Here is a 23,312-nt window from a genome sequence, read left to right as displayed (position 1 = left end):
CTGGTATGAGAATTTTGAATGTTTCAGCGGGTGTTTAAAATTTCATAGCTATATTTCCGCCGCGAGTCCTTGTTATTACGTTTACCCCCCCTCCCCCCGAGTAGTTTTTCAAGATTGAGGGTAGAATGCGTTGGTATCTTCTCTTTCAAACGAATTCCCAATGGACCGAAATCCCATTCGACCGAATATCCCGCAATGATTTTAGATTTCCAGCCCAATGGCTATATTCCCGATGGACCGAAATCCCAATCGTCCGAATATGTCCCTAAAAAATACATGAATTAAGGGACCAGTTCCCACGAGAATAAAAGTATAAAAACTTTTAAGCATAGATATCGGAGAGCCTCAGGGTCTTCTATCTATTATACCGCGAGATGGCATTGCGAGCTGGACCAAAACGTGCGCGAAAATGAACATTTTAAATTCCAAGCGCGCGAAAATGAACATTTATAATTCGAAGCGCGGGGGTAAATGAACATTTCAAATTCCAAGCGCGAGAAAATGAACATTTCAAATTGCATAAGCCGAGCTAACAGCGCTCTCGGGACCCGGGTGAGGAAATTCGGCAACTTAAATTGCCAAACGAAAAATGAAAATCGGCGCCGCGCACAGGCCTTGATTAACGTAGGCAACATATTAAGTAACAGATTAAGTAAAGTGAAAAGACAGTTTAGATTGAAAGACATTAAGTTGATTGGATTTAATAAACCGCTTGAATTCGGCTAACCGCTAAAGCAAAATTGGGTGACTTGTTACTGATCAGACTGATTCTTTGGTGTTACGAACGGAAACTAATGTTTTGATTTTTCAATTGGTCGGAACACTAAAAAAAAATTTGCTCTCCAAAATTAAAGTCAACGGAGTAAGAGAATAGAAGGATGATATGGCTGAAGCTTGGGTTAAGTATATTTTTCTCTCTGTACACATGTGCAAATCTATCTGAGAAGGATGGTTGTAGCCATGGTACTTAGTGTAGGCTATGAAACTCTTTTGAAAGGGGGTTCGCAGAGATTTTGGTCAGAAAGCTTGTTCACAACTTAATATTGCCTCGAAGCGTTGGGGCCCCCAATTCACGCGGGGCCCTGGCCCTTGCCTTAAGATGGCACTGGTTGCGGTCGGTTTTATTATTAAGCCTCAATAGAGATAGATTTAATATTAGAGGTAGGAATAGAGAACGGTTAGCGTTTAATTCAGTCCGAATCAGAGCCCAGTATAGAGCCCCTCCCTCCAACACGTAATAAAAAGTTTAAAATTTCAGATTGGCTCACTTAAACTAGGTTTTTATGACGTTGCTGACTGGGACGGCGAAAAATACGTAATTTCTTTTTACCTCTGTCGCTATAACCCGCCTCTTCTTTCATATCCCACCGTCCCGAGGAAGGGGGTCCGGGACTTTGACGCGCGCCCAGATTACTCTGATCCCTATTTCTGCTTCTAAAATAAAAATCTTTCAATGGCCTGATATTTGCGCTAAACGCGGGAGGCTATAGGCAACCCCAGGCTTCGTTTAGCGAAGCTCAATCGCGTAGCGAACGTTCCTAGCATATCATGGCCCAAATAAAATTATTGAGATTTTCACTAGGCTGCAATGAGACGGGCTGAAGACCTAGACGTAATTTTTATGAGTTCTAAATATTATGATGTCATGGCCCAAATAACAATATTTCCAAACCGCTTCTCCTCGTCAAAAGACGCGAGTTTTCTCTTAAAGGGAGAGGGAAGTGGAAATTAAAGTGTTTTTTTTTATGGATTCTTCTACTAATCATGAGACCAGTATGCTGTATGCATAATGAAAAATTCAGGAAATACCTCCCATTGATTTTAATATTCAAATTAGGTTAAGATTTTAAGAATAATTTCAAAAAAGGAACTCCGACCAATCGCGTAACGCCGTGCCTTTTTGTTAATAAAATTCTCGTGGCACGCTCCATGACTCGCGCCACAATTGTGACATCGCGCAAATTTTTTCAAGTCTCGCGAAAAATTTATTCAATCGTTCGTTGTTATTTCCTGGATGTTTCACTATGCAGATTGGTCTTATAGAAGAATCAATAAAAAATTACTTTATTTTCCACTTCACCATCCCTTTAATGAACGTCTGATTTGTTTCAAAGTATTGCGCCACAAGACCAATCATATATATACGCATAAAGTGCCATAACATCTAACAAGCATTATTACGACAAAGATTCGATACTCGATTATGAATTATCGCCACTCGTAAAAAGTTTGCCATATTTTTAATAAAGGTTGATTACTCGTGACCTATTCATCCGAATTGAATTTGGTGAAAACTTTTCAAATATGAATCGACCCCAAGGAATCCGAAAATCGCATTTATATCCTCGAGAATCCAATATTTTCAAAGTTGATAATTTTGACATTTCTGGTTTCCGGTATAAGTATGCAAAGGACAACTGTGGAACGGATAAAATATGAAAGAGGAATGCAAAACTTTTATAACGCACTTTATTCCAGAGCGCTAGCTTGAATAGTTTTTGAAATATAGTAAAATATGTGCGAAAAACGCAACGCGCAAAGACTTCTGTACATACTGGCTTCTAAACACCAACATCTACTGGTCTTCCGTCTATTCCACATAGACACCAATCTGTCTCATTGGCTTCTGACTCCATCGTCATCGTTGGTTACGATCGGCTAGGGTTAGAGAAAAACGTCTAGCCTCCCTAGGATGGGTTGTTCACCAAAGATTTTCGCAATTGCGGTTGTTCTTGCTTTTAATTGTAGTTCGACACCCTTATATACTACCTATTTGAGTAAGGCGAAGCAACCGGCGTATGCATCATTTCAAACGCCAATATTAGTCAAGTCTCTCGAGAATGTTTAATTCTTCTTTATCAAAACGATGTAACGCTCAATAAGGCGAACAACTAACGAAGAAAATATTTAATATTAATTATATTTATTTTAATATTTAAGATAATCTTGTTTCTCAACTAAAAATTAATACGGGAAGAGTTAAAAAGCAGTGTATGTTTTTGTCTGTGTGTGTCCGCCCATTGTTACACTAGTGCGTCGCTGCCTCACACGCGGAATAAAGGGAAGCGCCTCTATATGTGGAGAGCGTGGCGCCATCTATAACGCGGTGCAGGTATTATACATACATAACAGTACCTTCCTGATTGATGAAATGTTCAGGGGTATAGAAAGTGGAACATTGAGCAAACAAAAACAATTAAATGATAAAAACACGTATTAGTCAAACAACAATAATTAAAAGACAGTTAAACGAATTAGTCTAACAAAACATTTTAAAGATAATAGTCCAAACATGAACGAACAGGGAACATTGTTCACAAATTGAGACGGTTCGGGGGCCTCCTGGTACGCGGTGGATGCGCGTAAGCGGTAGAAGGGTCGGTGCGGTGTCGAGATACGGGTTTGTGCGTAATGGGCGGAACTGATGATGCGTGAGGTAGCGGAGAAGGGGCGAGTGGTTCTTGCACCAGAGGAGTGGCAGGTTGTTCCGTGGGCAGTGCATAACTGGGACAGGCAGTCGGTTCCAACACCCTAGGGGCGGCAGGTGGATTCGCGGCCGGCCTCATGTGACGACTGGGAAAGATCGCGGTCAAAGAGGACCGAGTTGGCGGATGTCGCGGCTTCGGGGACGTTGGCAATCGCAGGCGGATTTGATTCCTATGGCGCCGTATCGGGCCATGCAGTCAGGGGCGGACTGGCAAGCTGCAAAACCATCTGCCACCGTTTTAAAAAGGGCCCCCAAGCCGATCCCTAAAATGAGAGGGGAGTATTTCGTTATAATGCACAGGGCCGCGTAGAGAGAGGGGGCAGTTCGGTCCTTTTTCCCGGGCCCGTACCTCTCGGGGCCCGGCCGGGCCTCGACATTGGTTAATTCTAGTGGATAATGGTTGTAAAAATATAAATATAAAACTTAAAAATAAATTTATCTTCAACTAGAGCTTAAACAGTAAAATTCAAAAAGTGATGAAGAGAAGTAGTTTTAAAACTTTAGCCTTCTCTTAATGTGCTCTCAGTCCCTCGTTTTCCCCTTTTCTCAATAAGCATGAAAGTAAAATATAAGGTTTAAGTTTTGTTTCTCTCGCGATAGGCCACGGAAAAGCTTCAACATCTTCTGGGCCGTCGAGAGAGGGGGCAATTCGGTCCATTTTGCCGGGGCCCGTACCTCTCGGGGGGGGGGGGTGTAACTCGTATCAGCAATTCTCGGAAGAGCAGTTCTCGAAATAGCAACCACGATTCCAAAAACCCAGCGGCGTTAATCAAAACTGCTCTTCAAGAAATAGCAGCTGCTATTTTGGGAAATAGCAGTGTTTGTCTTGAGTTTTGAGCATTTCTTAACAATACAGTTATGTTCGTTGGTTTATTATGTTAGTTTATTCAGTGATCATTTTATCAGTAATGAGACCTAATTTTTTAAAAAAGGCATATTATTATTTGGGAAGTCAATGAAGATATACACAATATTTTGGAAAAGGCGTAACATTGGTAATGTGACATATTTTTTTTTGGAAAAGGCATATTATTATTTGGGAAGTCAATAAAGAACAAGACGGCCCAAGGGCTCGTAATAGTAGCCACATCGTACGAGTGAATAGCCCCTCTATACCCTACCCAAACGAGTGGATAACTCCTCTATACATTACCCTAATGACTACAATGCTGAAATGATTTACCCATGCTGTAATTGTAATATTCCGGCGAAAAAATTTAGAGATTATTAATGGTTATTTTAAGAATTAAATTCGCCACTTTCATTTTAATTAATGAAGTCTGGTGGATTATACGACCCCAAAGATACGATGTGGCTAAAAACCCCAAACATACAAATTCAGAAGTATCCGACCCCACAGATAAAAATTCAAAAGTATCCGATCCCACAGATTAAGAAGTACCCCACCCCACATCACCCCGACATTTTAAAGATAAAACTTAAGGACAAAAACTGGGAGTTTCTATCAAGTCTCTATGGCTCAGTGGTAGAATGTCTGTCTACTGTGTGGGCGATCCGGGTTCGATTCCCGGCTGCGATCCGAAAAATGTTTTAATTAATATAAAATCTCTAACCGAGCCCAGTTACCCCTATGGGTTTGTTGCGGTAATGTGGAGTTTCTTTTAAGCTAAAAAATAACGATAACGAAAGCGAAAACTCTGGCCACAAGTACTACTACTACTACGGCTCGGGTCAAATTAAGAGCCTCATCGTATACTACGATGTGGCTAAAAACAAAAATATTTTGGAAAAGGCGTAACATTGGTAAAGAGACCTAATTTTTTGGAAAAGGCATATTATTAATTGGAAAGTCAATGAAGATAAACAACAATATTTTGGAAAAGGCGTAACATTGTTACACTATTTCCAAAATATAACTAACCTAACTCAAACCAATCGAAAAATAAAAACCCTTAAAATCCCAACCTGGCCTGACCTAATACTATTGAGTTCAAATAATCAACTTTAACCAAACCAAATTATCCGTATCTGACCTAGTTCTATTTGAGTTCATATAACCCAGCCTACACCATAATAAATAACTATAGTTTTTCGCATCCCCGTTTTTCTGCTCTTTTGAGAACTGCTGTAACGGTACGCCACGTTTACGAGAACAACTGTATCGGTAACTGCTGTAACGGGAAAACTGTCATTTCGGGAAAACTGCTATTTAGGGAACCGCTGTTATGAGGACCGCTATTTAGGGAACCGCTAGTTTGGAATCCGCTCATTTGGGAACTTGTTTAGTTTGTAGAAAGTTGTAACGCAGATACGTCAGGTTCTTATATGGTTCGTAATAATCGTCAAAAGCTTTGATAATTACCGCTAATGTACGAGCGTCGTCTTGTTCGTTAATAGGAAGATTATTGTATAGCCGACGTCCAGGGAGGCCCACAATATGTAGAATAGTCGCTCGTTGTGTTGCTAAAGTTTCAGCGTGTAGTTTAGTTGCAGCGACGTAAATAAGAAAACTCTCCTTATATTCAGCCCATGATGTAGCTGGATCAGAGCCGGGTTCAAACTCAGGTGGGACTTTGAAGGACGCCATGATGAGCGTAGAATTTTGAAGTTACTTTCACGTTATTAATAAGATCCCACCTCTATCACCATGTTGTGATGTGTTCAATAAACAGATTTAGTTTAATTTAAAAGAGTTTTATTCCATATTAAATTCTGACCCCTCATTGAGGTAGTCACGTCTTAAGTGCCCGTTCCGTCCTTTCTTGCTTACCAAGCCCCTAGCCACCTAGCGGTATAAGCTACAACTAATACGCAGTTACGCCATCTATACAATGTCATATGATCTATTTCTATGTATACAACACCCTGAGCTGCACCATCAAGTTACTGTCGAAAGGCTGGAGATTTGTCTTCAGATTACTTCTGACGATGAACATTCGTTTTCCTTGTTGGCGGTACGTTCCTCTGTACATAGACTTTGGTGATGTTTCCTATTGCATCTTTTGCACACTTCAAGTTTTGGTTTCTCCCAACAGCTTCTCGCAGAGTGTTTGGTCTTGAGGCATATGAAACATCGTCTCTCCTTCTGAACAGGTTGTAGCTTCTCTTCGATTGGTTTGCTACAGGACTCTGGGGTGTGGCCTGGATTTTGACAATATAGGCATTTCATAACAGTACCAACACTCAGTACCGCCGCTGATGCGAGTCTCCCTTGTCGCCGATTGTTTAGATTCTGCCATGGTTTTGACTTGTTCTTCTCCAGGAATGCCCTTGAACTCGATTCTCTGTTGTTTGGCGTGTCGTCTTCTTGGAATTCTTGAACTTGTTCTCTTGACTCCACCTCGTCACGTAAATAGACCCCGAAATCCATTACGTTCCATGTTTGACCGTTCTTCGACCGTGAGAATGCCAACATTATGTCTTGTGGTGCTTCAAGACTGTTCGTAGTAGTTATCCATAAGACTCTGATCCAATTTTCAGCGCCTTCAAACTGCGAATTTCGACTTCCAATGTGTCGTAGAGCCGTCGAAGTCCATTAACGTCGCTCGATTTTCTTACGGCCTCTAGTTTCAAAAGGTTCCCCATATGCCGATCTACTATATCTCCCAGATCTCCAAATCTTCCCTTGAGAATATAGTTATCGCTTCGTCATAAGTCGCTTCAGTGACAGCAAGGTCTTGGATAGATCTGGCTGCTTTCCCTTCAAGGTAAGACTGCAGGTACGTGAACTTCTCTACCTTGCTGAATCCTTGGTTGCAATTTCGTACTGGCTTCAGAAACCTGTCCACTTGGTCTTCTCGCCGTTAAACTTTGCCATTGTTAACTTGGGTAACCTCACTGAAACTGGTCTCGCTATTTCTGTGTCATCGCTACTTGCGCTACTTGTTCTTGACCTAGTTCTCCCGACTTGTGTCTCTCGACTCTCTTCGATCTTTAGCTCGATGCGTGTCCTTCTCTCGCTAATCTTGTCCATGAGTTCCAGTGATTCTTGAACATCCTAGTCATAATCAGTTTGCACCGTCAGTAGGTCTTGAATCTCGTGGTCGGCTTCTTGTAAGCACCCTTGCTTTTGCACTAGATGGTTCAATGAAATTCGCAACTTCACCACATCAACTGGGTCGCCCTTCAACTCGTCGCTGGACTTCTTGATGAGATTTGTAATTGACGTCTTCAGAGTTCCACGTTTTCTCTAAGTTTTTCCAATGGATCCATACTAGCAGTTTACTTCCGGATTTCTTGTTACCACAGATTATTCCCGGATTTTCGGCACCATTAATTTGTTGAATATATCGTTGTGGTAACTAAATTCTAATTATAATAAACCATAAGTCTATTATGTAAGGTCCCCATAAGTATGAGTCCCCAATTAGGTCCTATACTACCGGCATTATACTCGTATTGACATTTTGAAAATTGAATTTTGAATTGGGTAGGATAAAAGCGCCATCTATAATAACTAGGCTGTTTGCTTATACCGGAAGTTAGCATAGGACTTTCAACTTTTTCACCAATTGGGGAATGGCGGCGGGTACCGTTTACATTGCTGTTTATTTGGTAAAATCATGTCACATACTTTAAAAATAACGGCGGAGAAAAATAAAAGCCGTCATTGTCATCTTTACGTGGAGGATTAAGTTACAAGATGAAAGCAAGCTACACTTTCAGTTAACTGACTGAAGTAATGGATATGGCAGTTTTTCTTGATGAGACTTTAAATGACAAGGCTTAACCTCAAATTGAACATCTTTAACGGTGTTAAGAAGATAATCTAATAGTAACACTAGATACTTTTCGTGTAAATTGTTTTCTACTAACCTTGAATGCATTATTTAATATGTGTTAATTAAATGCTCTTCTTCATTTATATACTACTTTAGTTTAGGCTAATACCTCCCAGCTCCATTCCTGGCCGCCACCATTTTTAAACCTGCCTACGATTCATTCTTTTAGACTAAGACATGCTTAATACGAAATTCGATTACGTCAGCTCCGCTTTGTGGTACCTCCAGAGTCCGACAGGGGCGATGAAATTTCCTTACCTGCTTCCTTCATTAGGGGCATTTGCTAATTACTTAAATTGACTTTGTTTCTGACTTATGGGGACCTTACATAATAGACTTATGAATAAACTGATAGTGGCTAACTTATATAAGTAACTTCAGCTAGAGTTAAATATAATAAAACTTTATTTGTCATGAGAACTCTTATGACATAGTCAATTATTAACAAAAAGAAACATTTACAAGCTAAGCCTAAGCCTTAATCGCAGAACTAAGTAAAAACGCATTGAGTACTGGTAACTGACAACTTAGAACTGGTAACTGATTTCCTATGGTAGCGTTTACAGTTTGTTATGTTTGTTCTTGATGAGATTGACTTAACACGTAATTAAAGAAACTTAATATGAGCTTTAATGTGAACTTCAATATGGTTACATTGACAGAGGTGTTTCGTGAACCGCGCCCGTCTTTCTACCGAGCTCCCTTTTTTCCCGCTCTTTCTTATTGTCCATTTTCTCAGAATCAAGAATTTATGGTTGTATGGCATGAGAATGGGAAACAGAGTAAATATATATTTTTTGGAGTGAATGTACAATGAGTAGAATGTATACATGACAATATCCCCGTGTAAAAAAAAAAAAAAAAAAAGTTCAATGGTTACATGAGTGCCAAGAGACGTTGTGGTGCGTGACGTATGCGCGTTGAGCGGCGCAGCGGTGGAATAACCTGAGGAGACGCAGGGCGCTGAGCAGGTGGTGGTGCGGCGGTGAGAGGCGGGGACGCAGGAGTGTCGAAAAACGACCAATGAAGTGGAACCGGTGAGGCGGTAGTGTGGTCAGTGGAAACGTCGGGGTTGTGGGAGCGGTGACTTGGTAAGCGTTTGCGAAGTTGATTGAGGTGTCGACGAATACGGCCGAAAGGGGTGTCAATCTCGAACATCAGATTCCCGACGATACGCACAATGTGACCTTCGAGCCATTTAGGGCCTTTACCGAAATTGGCAGCATAAACAAAGTCGTTGAGCTGGAAATGACGCGAAGGGGTGTGAATTGATGACTCCATCAGAGGTAGACGATGGTCGGGATGAAGTAAATCCAAGCTGGTGATAAGCGGTCGACCAAACATCATTTCGGCCGGTGTTTTACCGTTAGCAGTGGGGCTGCGTCGGTGGTTGATTAATATGCGAGTGAGACGTGTCTCCAGAGGGCCGGCTGGGAACATGCGTAGGCCTGAATTCAGAAGGTCAACTTCTGGAGATAATCCACCCGAAAGCTTTTTCAATAGCGATTTCACCGAGCGGACGCTACGTTCGGCCTGACCGTTGCTAGCCGGGTGATATGGTGCCGTGCGAATATGATTGATACCTTGACTTCCGACGAATTCTTGAAATGCGGCGCTGGTGAAACATGGGCCGTTGTCAGTAACCAATACAGCCATTAGACCATAACGCGCTATGTTCTCACGGATGATAGGAATGATCGTGTCGGTGGACGTGGACGACGTAACTTTTAGTTCAATCCATTTGGAGTATGAATCGACCATTAGAAAAATGAATTTGTTCTCGATCGGGCCAGCAAAATCGGCATGCACACGGTACCAAGGTTTATTGACGACTGGCCATGGTTGATATTGTCGTGCGGGCATGGGCATGTTCTCTTGGCAAATCTTGCAAAGTCGGGAAACGTTTTCGATATCAGAATCGATGTTTGGCCACCAAATTTTGGCACGAGCAATTGCCTTCATTTGAACTATTCCTTGATGGGAGCTATGTAAGTCTTCCAATATTGGCTTTCGATATATAGTTGGTATAATGACGCGATTGCCTCTTAAAAGAATGCCACGTAGGTTTGAGAGTTCATCTTTGCTGTTTTTGTAAGGTGTCAGTTCAGGCTTAACTTTGGCAGGCCATCTGGTTATTAAATAGCGTTTGACCGTCGCCAACAGAGGATCATCTACGGTTGCCCGTTCGATGTGATGGGCCGTGATGGGGCCTTTGTTTAGCTCGGATAGTAGGAGAACGAATTCTGTAGGAAGTGGAGTTTTTGTTGTATCTGATATTGATAAAGGAAGACGACTGAGGGCGTCTGCATTTGAATTGTCGCAACCTTTTTTAAATTTAATGGTGTAGGAGTATGCCGCCAATGTTAAAGCCCAGCGCTGTAATCGCGCGGCTGCCATTTGTGGCACTGGTTTCTGTTCCGAAAAGATTGACACCAGTGGTTGGTGGTCTGTTATAAGCGTGAAATGCCTGCCCAGCAGGTATTCACGAAATTTGGTAACTCCAAAAATTATGGCCAATGCCTCTTTTTCTATTTGCGAATAATTGCGTTCTGGTTTGGTTAAACTTCGCGAAGCAAAGCAAATGGGCTGTTCCACGCCCTGGTGATAGTGTGACAACACGGCGCCCACGCCGACAGGCGAAGCGTCGCATGCCAAATACACTTCCTTGTTGACATCATAGTGGGCCAAAATATTCGATTCGGTTAAGGTGTCTTTTGCGTCTTGGAATGCTAGACTTTCCCGTTCTGTCCATCTCCATGGTACGTCTTTATGTAATAACTGATGTAGGGGGTCGAGCCTAGTCGAGTTGTTTGGAAGGAATCTGCCATAGTAATTGAGCAGGCCTAAAAATGCTCTGAGTTCTTCGACATTGTTTGGCGGAGGTGCTTCTTTGATCGCGGCTAATTTGGAAGGGTGTGGGTGTAACCCTTCAGCGTCCAACAAATAACCCAAAAAATGGATAGATTTTTGAAGAAAGGCGCATTTTTCTTTCCGTAATTTCAGTCCGTTCTCTTGAAAGATGCTCAATACTTTATCGAGACGGTGTAGATTATGATCAACATCTTTTCCGCCAATGAGCGTGTCATCTTGAAAAGGGGTAACATCAGGTAGTCCTCTCAAAATGGTTTCCATCGCTCGTTGAAAAATCGCCGAGGCTGAAGAAACGCCGTAGGGTAAACGGTTATATTGATACAGGCCTTTTGGCGTATTGATTACAGTGAGTTTGCGAGATGCTTCATCTAGTTCAATTTGATTATAAGCTTCTTTCAAGTCTATTTTTGAGAAGTATTTACAGCCAGCAAGTGTGGTAAAAATGTCCTCGGCTTTTGGTAGCGGATATGTATCGATATTGATAGCAGGATTGATGGTAGTTTTGTAATCGCCACAGATGCGAATCGAACCGTCAGGTTTCACTACTGGTACTATGGGTGAGGCATAATCGGAATGCGCAACACTTGAGATAATGCCGTTAGCCTCTAAACGATCCAATTCTTGCTCTACTTTGCTCTTCAGGGAGTAAGGTATGGAACGTGCCTTGCAAAATTTAGGCTCAGCGTCTGGTTTGAGGCTGATATGAGCTTGAAATCCTTTTAAATGTCCTAACCCCGGTGCAAAGACTTCCGCGTGTTTTTCCAACAGTCGATTTATTTTTGACGCTGCATCCTTTGGTTCTAACGTGTTGATTGATGTGGTTGATGGATTTACCTGAGAGTTCGGAAGGATATTCAATGTGGAGTAGATCCACGTGCGACCGCAAAGATGTGGTCCCCTACCATGGTAGACCAGTACTGGTAATTTGCAGGACATTCCGTTATATGTAACCGTTACTTCGGTTTCACCCAAAATGTTAAGAACTTTATGACCCGTGAAGGAATTCAAGTTAACGGAAAATGGCTTCAAGTCGTTAAGGTCGATTATCCCGTGAGCAGTCTGCTCTGATAAAAGCGTGGTTGCTGAACCAGTGTCTAATTGAAGGGATACGTCAAATCCATTAATTTTGCACTGGACCTTGATTGCCGGTGGCAAACTCTGATGACAGTTGCTAGGAGGATTTTCATTCTGGGTTCCATGATTTGCCTCCAGAGCATCTAGACTAGCAATTAAATTATATTCGGCTAGGAAGTCATCGTGAGATGCTCCTCGTTCGATTTCCGATGGGGCTTCTAAATGATTGACTCGTGAATTGTTTTGTTGATGTGTTGACCTTGACCCTTTGTTATCAAATTGTTTTTTGAGACAAGCTCTTTCTAAATGGCCCCTCTTACTACAATACTGACATGTGGCATGAATGTGTGCACATTGGTATTCTAAATGACCAAAATTGTTGCATCTTATACATGGTGCAATTCGTTGGTAAGAAGGTAAACGCTGTTCACGTGTTGAAGATATCCTGGTTGAGTCAGATACATTGTTCGTCATAGGTTGTCTTGTATAATTTCGAAATTGATGTGTGTTATTGTTTGTAGAACTAGGATGTCGCGGTTGATTATTGAAGCGTATTGGTTGACCTCTTGATTGATAGTTTGTGGGATTCCCTTGATGGAATGATTGATGTGGGTATTGGTTGTGGTTATGTTGTTGATAACTTTGTCCATTCCGGGTTTGATTATTATTTTGTGGACGTCGCGTGTTCTTTGAGCGGTTTATCTCATTAGCTCCTTTTTGTGTTGATACATAGTTGATTGTTGGTGCCTCTGGTTTGTGACCCTTCAGCTCTAATTGATTGCGCGTAGCTGCCTCCATGTTAGTTAAGATTTCCACGGCCTTAACATAGGTAAGGTTTGGTTCCGCAAACAAACGTTGCTGCATTGTGTCATTATTGACACCGCAAACGAGTCTATCCTTTAACCGATCTTCTAAATTTTGATTGAATTGACAAAATTCGCTTAAACGTTTTAGTTCGGCAATATATTCTCCAATCGTTTCATTGGGTTTTCTATTTCTTGAATCAAATTTACTTCTTTCCACAGTTACCGCGGGTTTTGGTTGATAATGTTGAGTTAAGGCGTCGATAAGTTCATCATACGTTTTGGAAGTTAATTTGCTAGGGCTGACAATGTTTCTTAATAACATATACGTTTTCGCGCTTAATACCGTTAGGAGAACAGCTCTCTTTTTATTTTGCGTTGTAATTTGATTTGCTTCAAAATATAGTTCTAATCGTTCAGCATAAATTGGCCAAGAATCACTTTGTTCATCAAATATATCACATCGCCCAAAAGTACCTACTATTTGGGGCGCGGCTTCCTCTCCGGCGTCAGCCATGCTTCCTTCAGTGCCCGTATTGCAAAGTCTGATTGAATCGTTGATAGTCTTGCTTGATTATGGATGCGAAGTTGATTAATTGCGGCTGTATCCCATCTCCGTCGCCATTTATGTTATGTTTGTTCTTGATGAGATTGACTTAACACGTAATTAAAGAAACTTAATATGAGCTTTAATGTGAACTTCAATATGGTTACATTGACAGAGGTGTTTCGTGAACCGCGCCCGTCTTTCTACCGAGCTCCCTTTTTTCCCGCTCTTTCTTATTGTCCATTTTCTCAGAATCAAGAATTTATGGTTGTATGGCATGAGAATGGGAAACTGAGTAAATATATATTTTTCGGAGTGAATGTACAATGAGTAGAATGTATACATGACACAGTTTATATGTAGAAAATAAAATACTAAATCTATATTTTTTATGCCCGAGTAGCGATCAATTTACGTTTAGGTTATTTTTTACATTATTTAATTTTTTAGATTTAACACAGTGCAAAATGAAATACCTAGCCACTAAAGTATTTTCCAAGAACCCAGAGAAATGTCTCGCTTATTTAGACCCCAAGCAACAAGACTTTGAGTCACTATCCTGGTACCTGGCCCGAGAAACTTCTAGAATATTCTTTTTAACCATTAAACTGACCAATTCGTATTTGGTCCCAAAACAAAACGTTTTGCCTATTCGTTGATAACATGAATCCGCCCAAAACGTCATGAATATGGTCCACTATTCGCCAAACCAAAGTCAATCAACAAACGTCATTGTCCCAGAGATCCTTGCGAGAAACTAGAAGTTATATATACGAAGTCCCTCCTGTCCCACCCTCCGTCGATGCTTGAACTGTCATAACGAAACCCTGTCGGCTCATCCTTAAGAAATCCTTTGACGTACGGCGGTACGGAGTAAATTTTTAAATCGAAACTTCAATTTTATTCATTTTTAATCCTTAATTTTTCGGAAGAGAATCGGAGATTTTTATTTTCTTTTAACCCTTAGAAGTACGGAGTATTATTTTATATCTAAACCTTCAATTTTATTCATTTTGATACCTTTATTTTTAATCAATTTGAATCCTTAATTTTTCGGAAAAGAAACTCGGAGACATTTTTTTAAACCCTTAATTTTAAGAAGAGAAGGAGCGGAAGTGCGCGAAATATTAAAAGAAAAAAAAAATAATTAAACCTTAAATCGTGTAAGAAGAAAAGAAAAAACCTTAACCCTTAAGAAGAATATGGAAGAGGAGCAACTTGGCGTAAGAAATTAAAAACTTGAAACTATTTTGATAAACTGACTTGAAACTATGGTTAACGAACTTGGATTACGGTTGACGGATTGATTCAATTTTAAAAAATCTTAACTTTCTATTTTTGAACATTATTATTCTTAGTGCATAACTATAAAATTTTAACCTAAACACCCCTAAAATTGAAATTTGAAACTTAAACGAGACATTCCATAGAGGTTATAAATTGCAAACCTCCCTTAAATATAAGTTTAATTTTTTGTTTAAATTCTTATTTTGACCCCTATAAAAGTTTGTGAAAATTTATGAACAAGATTGAATATTATGTTGAATATTAAAAATTGGATTAGAATCTATTTTGACTCTCAATTGACACATACCATCAAACGCGGTCACTTTTGATTCAGAAATTTTATAAGCCCCTCGTTCCCGTTAAAATGCCTTAACTCTCCACAACTGACTGCATTCTAACATCTTGTCTAGCGTTAGCGAGGTTGAATCATAAGTGAAAAGAGGTTTGTCTTGCATCTTCACCCCTCTAGTAAGACGTCGAACACCCCACCCCTCCCCCATAAACAACAAATGAAGAAGGTAGATAAAGGCTTATAGTTCTTATATGTGTGTTGTTACACTCTGTATGAGTTTCAAACTTCAATTTGAAATCCAGTCTTCATTGCACTTGATTTTAGCTGTTTGTCCCGAAATGCCGCATTTATACCCGTCTTTGTTGTAAAATGTCTAATCATAACAATTGTTTGAACTCAGCAATTAAAACCAAATTTCCCATATCGATTAAACTTAATTTCAAACTGCAATACATTTAGTAATTTCTAATTTCTGGCCCTTTTTGGGTTTGTGAAAGTGTCCTCGTTTCGCCGAGGATTGTGTATAAATGGTGTTTTTTAAGGACCGCGAAACAAAACTCTTTTTTGCATAATTTATATATTTATATTTTCCCTTTCGTATTTAGAAAAAGGTCGTTCATTTAAGGTATAATGTGTAGAACTGGGAATTATTCTACAGAGCCTTTAGGCCCTTGTAGATATGACTTGATACCGTTTTGTAACCAGGGGCGCCGATCACTATTTTTCCCAGGGGGGGGCTGGGGCCCGAGGCAACACCAGGAAGCTCAGCCAAAATTTTTAATTCCCTATGAATTATGATTTTATAGGAGAAAAATTGTGTCTTTATACTAAATATAGTACTAAAATTATCATAGGTAATCCTATTTTAGCTTAAACTATGTAGGAAAATCTCAAAAAAAATATTCGGATTTTACTTTGAAAGAAAAACCTAATGAAAATAGTATGGATTAAAAATCCAGAGCGAGCGAAGCGAGCTCCGCAATTTCGCTGTCTATATGTAGCATTTTATAGTAATTATAGGACCGCTGGGCTCCCTGAAACACTCAAAGAGTCCGTTTGGTATTACCAGCCCCACGACTATATGGAAAGCCATTCGTGTCACATGCAAAGAGGACAGAGAAACGCGCTTTATAAAATTCGCCGAAAAATGGGAAAATAGGGGGGTAGTAAAAACAATTTTCGGTACGTTTAGTTTTAGGACGCACATCCTTTGCGCATGGGGGGATTGACCTCCTCGCCTTATCTCTGTCATCCCCTACGTCAACTATGCGCGAGAAAGCTGCGCTCAGGCGCCGCGGTGTACCGTAGATTTACCCCTGTTTTCACCACTCATCGATCACGGCTGCCTATACTGATTCTCTCTCCGTCTTTCTCTCCTCTTTGTCACATGCAACACAAATCAACGGGTTCAAATTTAAAGTCAACGCAAAAAACATTTTCTGTCGCGTTAAAATTTTAAACCAACCAAATTCACGGATATTTTTGCTATAAATATTTCAACGAATCACATATCAAACATCTGAAGGGCGTGGCAAGGGCGTGTCTTTAAATTTTAACGCAACAAAGTAATTTTTGTGTGTTGAAAATATTTTAACGCGTTGAAATCGTCTCGTCGCATTGAATTTCATTTTAACGCGACAAAATAGTGTCGTTTATTTTCGTTGGTTTTCTATTGGCTCAACCTTTGTCAAATAACAACAAACATTTGACCAAATGGGGTTGTTTAGTGATCATCACTAACATAATTGGTCCATTACCAGTTTCACGACATAAAATCTAGTATATCATTGGTCGAAATTATCGTCGCGTCAAAATAAGAATCACCACGACAAAATGAAGATTTTGTCGCGTTAATTTGTATAGCATGTGGCACGATTGGCGATCTTAAAGCGTTAAAAATGAAATTCAACACGACAAAAAAAAAGAATTCATCGCGTTAAATTATTTTCAACAAATTTTATTAAGAAAATCCCGTCAGGGATTTTCTATTTATACTCAATCCGAAATCGTAATGTTAAACTCTATGGAGCTTAACATTATGAGGTGGAAACATTTTCGCGACCAAGGGGGTACACTTTTTTTCACAGCCTAACTTTACAGCACTAGCAAAGGATGAAAAGGTATAGTATCTCATTTCTCGTAGTGTAAGGTTAACTTGGCCTTTTTGTATAGGTTTTAAAAATAAATATTTTAAACCACGCGCTAGCTCACGCGCCAGCACGCGCTGCATTTCAATTAAAGTTTCAATTCAAATCTCGCGCTTAATTTCACCATTTTGATTCTCTAATTAAGTTCACGTGATTTTTTTAAAACTCTTTGGGCCTAATTTTTGTCTTTCTAAGCCTAAGGTTAAATGATCACAAAGAAATAGTTGGAGAATTTTTATAATTTTCACATGGTTTCAACGAATATTTAGCATAGTGTGTTTTTATACAGTGCATTGTATTATCCGACCATTCCAATTTCCGAATGCAAGTTACGATTTAGTGAAATACTACATAATTAGTCTTTAAAAATTGGACGAATGAGTTTCACTATTCCAGAACTAATTTATTCCCAAATAACGTTTCTCCCCAAAAAGGGACAGATATTATACAAAAACGAGTTTTGCTTCGCAGTCCTTAAAAAACTGCATTTATACACAATCCGCGGCACTTTTTCAAACCCACAAAGGGCCAGAAATTAGAAATTATTTTATGTATTGCAATTTGAAATTAAGTTTAATCGATATGAGAAATTTGGTTTTAATTGCGTAGTTCAAACATTTGTTATGATTAGAAATTTTACAACAAAAACGGGTATAAATGCGGCGTTTCGGAACAAAGAGCTAAATCAAGGACTATTATGACTCGAGTTCGAATTGAAGTTTAAAACTTATACAAGATGTAACAACACACATATGAACACCTTTTCTGAATGTATGATAAATGTCTGAAATACGACACTGCTTTTAAAACCACAAATCAGAATGAGGGACCTCATTTTAGGAGTAGTAAAGCGACATTTTACTCGAAATAAGTGTTCTTATCTCTTCCACCCTGAAAAACTAAAATGTTAAAAGCTCATTTTCTATTTTTTCGCTTTAATTATTTGAGAGGGATAAGTTTTTAGGGGGACAGATTCTATATAATTTCATACGTGAAAATCTAAGCTCCCTTTATCTCGAAACGCCGCATTTATACCCGTTTTTGTTGTAAAATTTCTAATCATAACAAATGTTTGAACTACGCAATTAAAACCAAATTTCTCATATCGATTAAACTTAATTTCAAATTGCAATACATAAAATAATTTCTAATTTCTGGCCCTTTGTGGGTTTGAAAAAGTGCCGCGGATTGTGTATAAATGCAGTTTTTTAAGGACTGCGAAGCAAAACTCGTTTTTGTATAATTTTTATATTATTATTTTGTCGCGTTAATATTTAAAGACACGCCCTCCAGATTTTCGATACATGATTCGCTGAAATATTTTTAGCGGAAATATCCGTGGATTTGATTGGTTTAAAATTTTAACACGACCGAAAATTTTTGTCGCGTTGAATTTAAATTTGAACGCATTGATTTGAGTTGCCTGAAAACATTGATCACCTACGTTCTGAATATAATCTTGCTACTTCCATAATAAGTAGAAAATGTTTATTAGGAATCGTATATAGTAAAATAGACAAAAATAACTCGATTATTTCAACAAGAAAAGGTCATTATTATTTTCCTTATACTGTCAAAAAAGGGAGCCTGGGGGACCAGTCTCGGTCAACTCACAGTGTCACCCAAATTAAACGAGGCTTCCCAGAGAGGGCTGAGCACCCTCTGCTTTTTACCCGTGGGGGCTCGGGCCCCACTGCCCCCACATGATCGGCGCCCCTGTTTGTAACGTTAAAGTAATATTCACCCGCTTTTGCTAATTTCCTATGGAGATTAACATGGGTTTTTCGTGATTTTTCCCCACCGATAACTTAAAAACTACAGCGAAGATACTTTTCGGAATTATCTTAAATTAACAACTAAGTATTAAGGGTGTGCTATCAGCCAGTTTGATCAAAACAATTAAGTCTAAGTATGTTAATTTTGGTTAGTTACAGAAGTACGGCTTTGACCATCGTGATTGGACATAATAATTAGCTAGATCTCTTGGAAAACTCAGTGTTATTACGTATCTGTAGTGTGGTGGTTATCACGTCCGCTTCACACGCGGAAGGTCCCAGGTTCGAGCCCTGGTAGATACATGTATTGACCATCGTGACTGGACATAAGAATTAGCTATATCTCTTGGAAAACTCAGTGCTACCACGTATCTATGGTGCAGTGGTTATCACGTCCGCTTCACACGCGGAAGATCCCAGGTTCATGCCCTGGTAGATACATGTTTTGACCATCGTGATTGGGCGCTTGAATTACCTAAACCTCTTGTAAAACTCAGTATTACCACGTATCTATGGTGTGGTGGTTATCACGTCCGCTTCACACACGAAAAGTCCCAGGTTCGAGCCCAGGTAGATACTTGTTTTAACCATGGTGATTGGTCATAATAATTAGTTAGATCTCTTGGAAAACTTAGACTTACCACGTGTCTGTGGTGTAGTGGTTATAATAAATATTTAACAATTATTTCACTTCACTTGGTTTAAAAATGTGACATAGGTAGCATACTTTTTCCCTACTTTTATAACCATTAAACTAAGTAATATTAGAAGTTCAACAGATTGTCAAAAAAAGATGTTAAAAGCCACTGTAAATGGTGCTTAAATGCCTAATATTTCCTTAATACTTCCAAATAATATTAGTAAATGGCGTGAATTGATCATAGAAATGGGGTTAAAGTACACCCTAAATGATGTCTTTTTTGGCACTGGAAAAAACAGCATATATGGTGTTTGAATGCACAATTATATTTTAGAGTGCAAATGTATGACGGTAAAGCAAACATAATTATTCAAAATTTAATTACATTAAGACTGAAGTAACAGATATTATATAAAAACGTCTTGGTTTGGACCAAGGCCGAAAAAACAAACGATATGTGTGAGATTTATCAATTGACTGAAGTTTCAGATATTGAAATTTTTTTCGAGTTATTTTTATCCACTCAATCCTTAATCAATATTTAATTCAATCAACTGATTTTACTGTTAATCGATCTAGTCCCTCTAAATTAATTGAAAAAATTACATATCTACGCTTTTTCAAGAACAATTAATTTCATGATAAAATGTTTTCGGAAAATGTAATAGTGATCGGCGCCCCTACTCTGTACATACTGGCTTCAAATCATCACCATCTTCTGATCTTCTGATCTTCGTCCATTCCACTTGGACACCAGTCTGTACATACTGGCTTCCAATCACCACCATCTTCTAGTCTTTGTCCATCCCACTTGGACACCAGTCTGTACATACTGGCTTCTAAACACCACCATCTACTGGTCTTCCGTTTATTCCACATAGACACCAATGTGTCTGATTGACTTCTAACTCCATCGTCATCGTTTGGTTTAAGACATTCGCGGCGATCAGCTAGGGTTACGAGAAACGTCTAGCCTCCCTAAGGTGGGTTGTCCACCAAAGGTTTTCGCAATTGCGGTTGTTCTTGCTTTTAACTGTAGTTCGACACCCTACCTATTTGAGTAAGGTGAAGCAATCGGCGTATGCTTCATTTCAAATGCCAATATTAGTCAAGTCTCTCAAGAATGTTTAATTGTTCTTTATCAAAACGATGTAACGCTCAATAAGGCGAACAACTATCGAAGAAAATATTTAATATTAATTATATTTATTTTAATATTTAAGATAATCTTGTTTCTCAACTCAAAATTAATACGGAAAGAGTTAAAAAGCAGTCTATGTTTTTGTCTGTGTGTGTCCGTCCATTGTTACACTTGTGCGTCGCGTTAGCAGTTAGCCTTGTGTTGATGTGTTAAGAAATCATCCAGAACCTTAATATTCCCTTTTTCCATAATATAAAGTGAATATGTGGAAGTATTTTTCGTAATTATGATGCATTTAGTACTTTTGTAGCTTTAAAGCTCTGTTTCATTTTGATATTCCAAAGATTTTTTTTAATATTGTTATTTGAAATGGCTGTTTATATATTACTTAAGCTATACTACATCTGTATATAGAATAATCCCTGGTTTAGTGATTTCATGAAGAAAACTAAGACCTAAACTCCGGCGGGTATTTCAAGTATTATCCGCAATAGGTTATTATTATCATAAGTAACATAATAGACATAAGTATGACTCTTCCTGTTGTAATAATGCAAATTTCAAAATGAAACCTATAATCAACACTGACACTCTCACTTACATCAGGCCAGGACTTTCAACCCCGTCGAGTACTTCATGCTGGTCTTTGGCGAATGACGTAGTTCTTCAATATTAGCCAATCACAATAAACCTTCTCCTTGAACGTATTTGTGTCGGAAATAGCTCGTCTGCTATTTATTGTACAAGCTCGCGGGGTCGCGGTGTTTGTATGTTTCACTTTGAAAGTCGGATATTTCAGCACCAAAAATGATAAGCCTTTTGAAGTCTAAATATTCGGTAACTAAACCTACCCAGTGCAATTTTCAACTTCGTAATGTGGTCGCGCTAAAATCGGTAAAAAGTCAATACAAATCAACTATATAACCAAGGCTTAGGACCGTCTACTCAAATTTCAATGGCGTCTCTTTAAAACTCTGAACCGGATTTTCAATATGAGGCGGAAGTCGCTTCATTTTCCACCGCTAGGGGTCTCTGTGCTGGACGCGAACTTATGATCACGTAAAAGGTCCGAAAATAGGTTTATAGTTAGTTTTGGCTAGTTGTCATACTTATGGTTATTATGTTACTTTTGTTATTATATTATTGGTTCTATTACCATCTTGTAACGTTATTTCATGAACATTCCACGTTTCTGGATTAAATAGAGGGCGAGAACGTTTCAACTTTAAACCACACGATGTAATCTTTTTTTTATAAGGCCCTCTAACGTAAACTGAAACAAAGTAACTTAACAATTCTGCCCCGTCATCATCAGCAATATCATAAATATATTGCAATCCTTCAGAAACATCATCAAGGGGCAAAATGCTAAAGCGCCGAAAAGGCTAACAAATCGTTTAAAATTTTATCTTCCCTATATCTTACAATTAACCCTAATTCGCGAACCTTTCTCAATATACTTTGTAATAGATGGAAAAAACAATATTTAACTTCCACCTGCAAACCAAATACTTCTTTTATGGCACAAAATACCGAGCGTTCAAAATCGATTACAACCATTTTAGGTACCAGTTCAAGTGAACGTTCCTTGCACAAGTTTTTAAGAGCAGTAAAAAATTCCACATACGTTTTCAACGACTTTTCCTCAAGGACTCCATACACAACTGCGATGGAACACCCATTATTTAGTTGCACGTGAACAACGTAGACCTGCGTGAATCCTTTAGGAGCTTTTTTGAAGTTGCCATCCATAATCCACTGTGAACTCTGACTCAGTATCTCCAAGCATTCCGAAACAGCAAATATGAGAATCCTAGCACTTCCGTTCTTAGACTCGTTGTCATAAACGAGAAAGGGCTTCGGATCTGCTTCGGGATGCCCTTTGTAGGTCCTCCAATCACCTTCAATTTTCAGTTCAGAAATATTTTTTGGAATTGCAGGGTATTTTGATGTTCTGGTTCGCCGGATGGTTTTTTTCGTTGTCTCCTCTGATGGCAGAAAAGGCTTTAATGTTTCTGGTACTTTAGACACAGCTGAAGCGTACACCATCAATGTTGACTGTGATGAATCAGCGCAATTCATTTTCAAAGCGTGTCGATATTTCAAAACCGCGCAACCGTTTATATTTGCTTCATGGCAATGATATGTCGAGCTAACAATTGATTTAATTTCACTATCGGTCGTTAAACTACCACGACAGCCCACTTTCCTACTGGTACATTCCCATTTTATAAACTCACAACTAAGAATTTTCTGTTTAACATACGAAAATCCGTCTTTAAGGATTTTTTCCCGCCTTTATTGGTCGCTATAATTTCCATGGTTTAATGAGAAAGTACTAAAATATGCATTGCCTTTTATAGAAATCTTAAAAAATATTAAACCTATAGGCATAGGCCAGTCTCTTTATTTAGGGAGATAAATATCAATATTTAAAAAAGTAATGCTACTTCGGAAAAAAATAAATGTAAAAAATAATAAGCCTATAACTATAGGCCAGTCTCTA

General features: G+C 39.0%; 2 non-coding genes across 2 annotated transcripts; both read left to right on the top strand.

Annotated features, from left to right (window-relative positions):
- Positions 1-19,255: 19,255 nt before the first annotated feature.
- Positions 19,256-19,328, top strand: TRNAV-CAC (transfer RNA valine (anticodon CAC)). Its single transcript has one exon. It is a non-coding gene; the product is annotated as a tRNA-Val (tRNA).
- Positions 19,329-19,393: 65 nt separating this feature from the next.
- Positions 19,394-19,466, top strand: TRNAV-CAC (transfer RNA valine (anticodon CAC)). Its single transcript has one exon. It is a non-coding gene; the product is annotated as a tRNA-Val (tRNA).
- Positions 19,467-23,312: the final 3,846 nt, after the last annotated feature.

This window comes from Phalangium opilio, unplaced genomic scaffold (genome assembly GCF_054372755.1).
Source record: "Phalangium opilio isolate 3A_F unplaced genomic scaffold, DU_Popi_V2 ptg000017l_1, whole genome shotgun sequence".
NCBI lineage: Eukaryota > Metazoa > Arthropoda > Arachnida > Opiliones > Phalangiidae > Phalangium > Phalangium opilio.
Note: the sequence above shows the minus strand (reverse complement) of the source record. Positions and strands in the feature narration are given on the sequence as shown.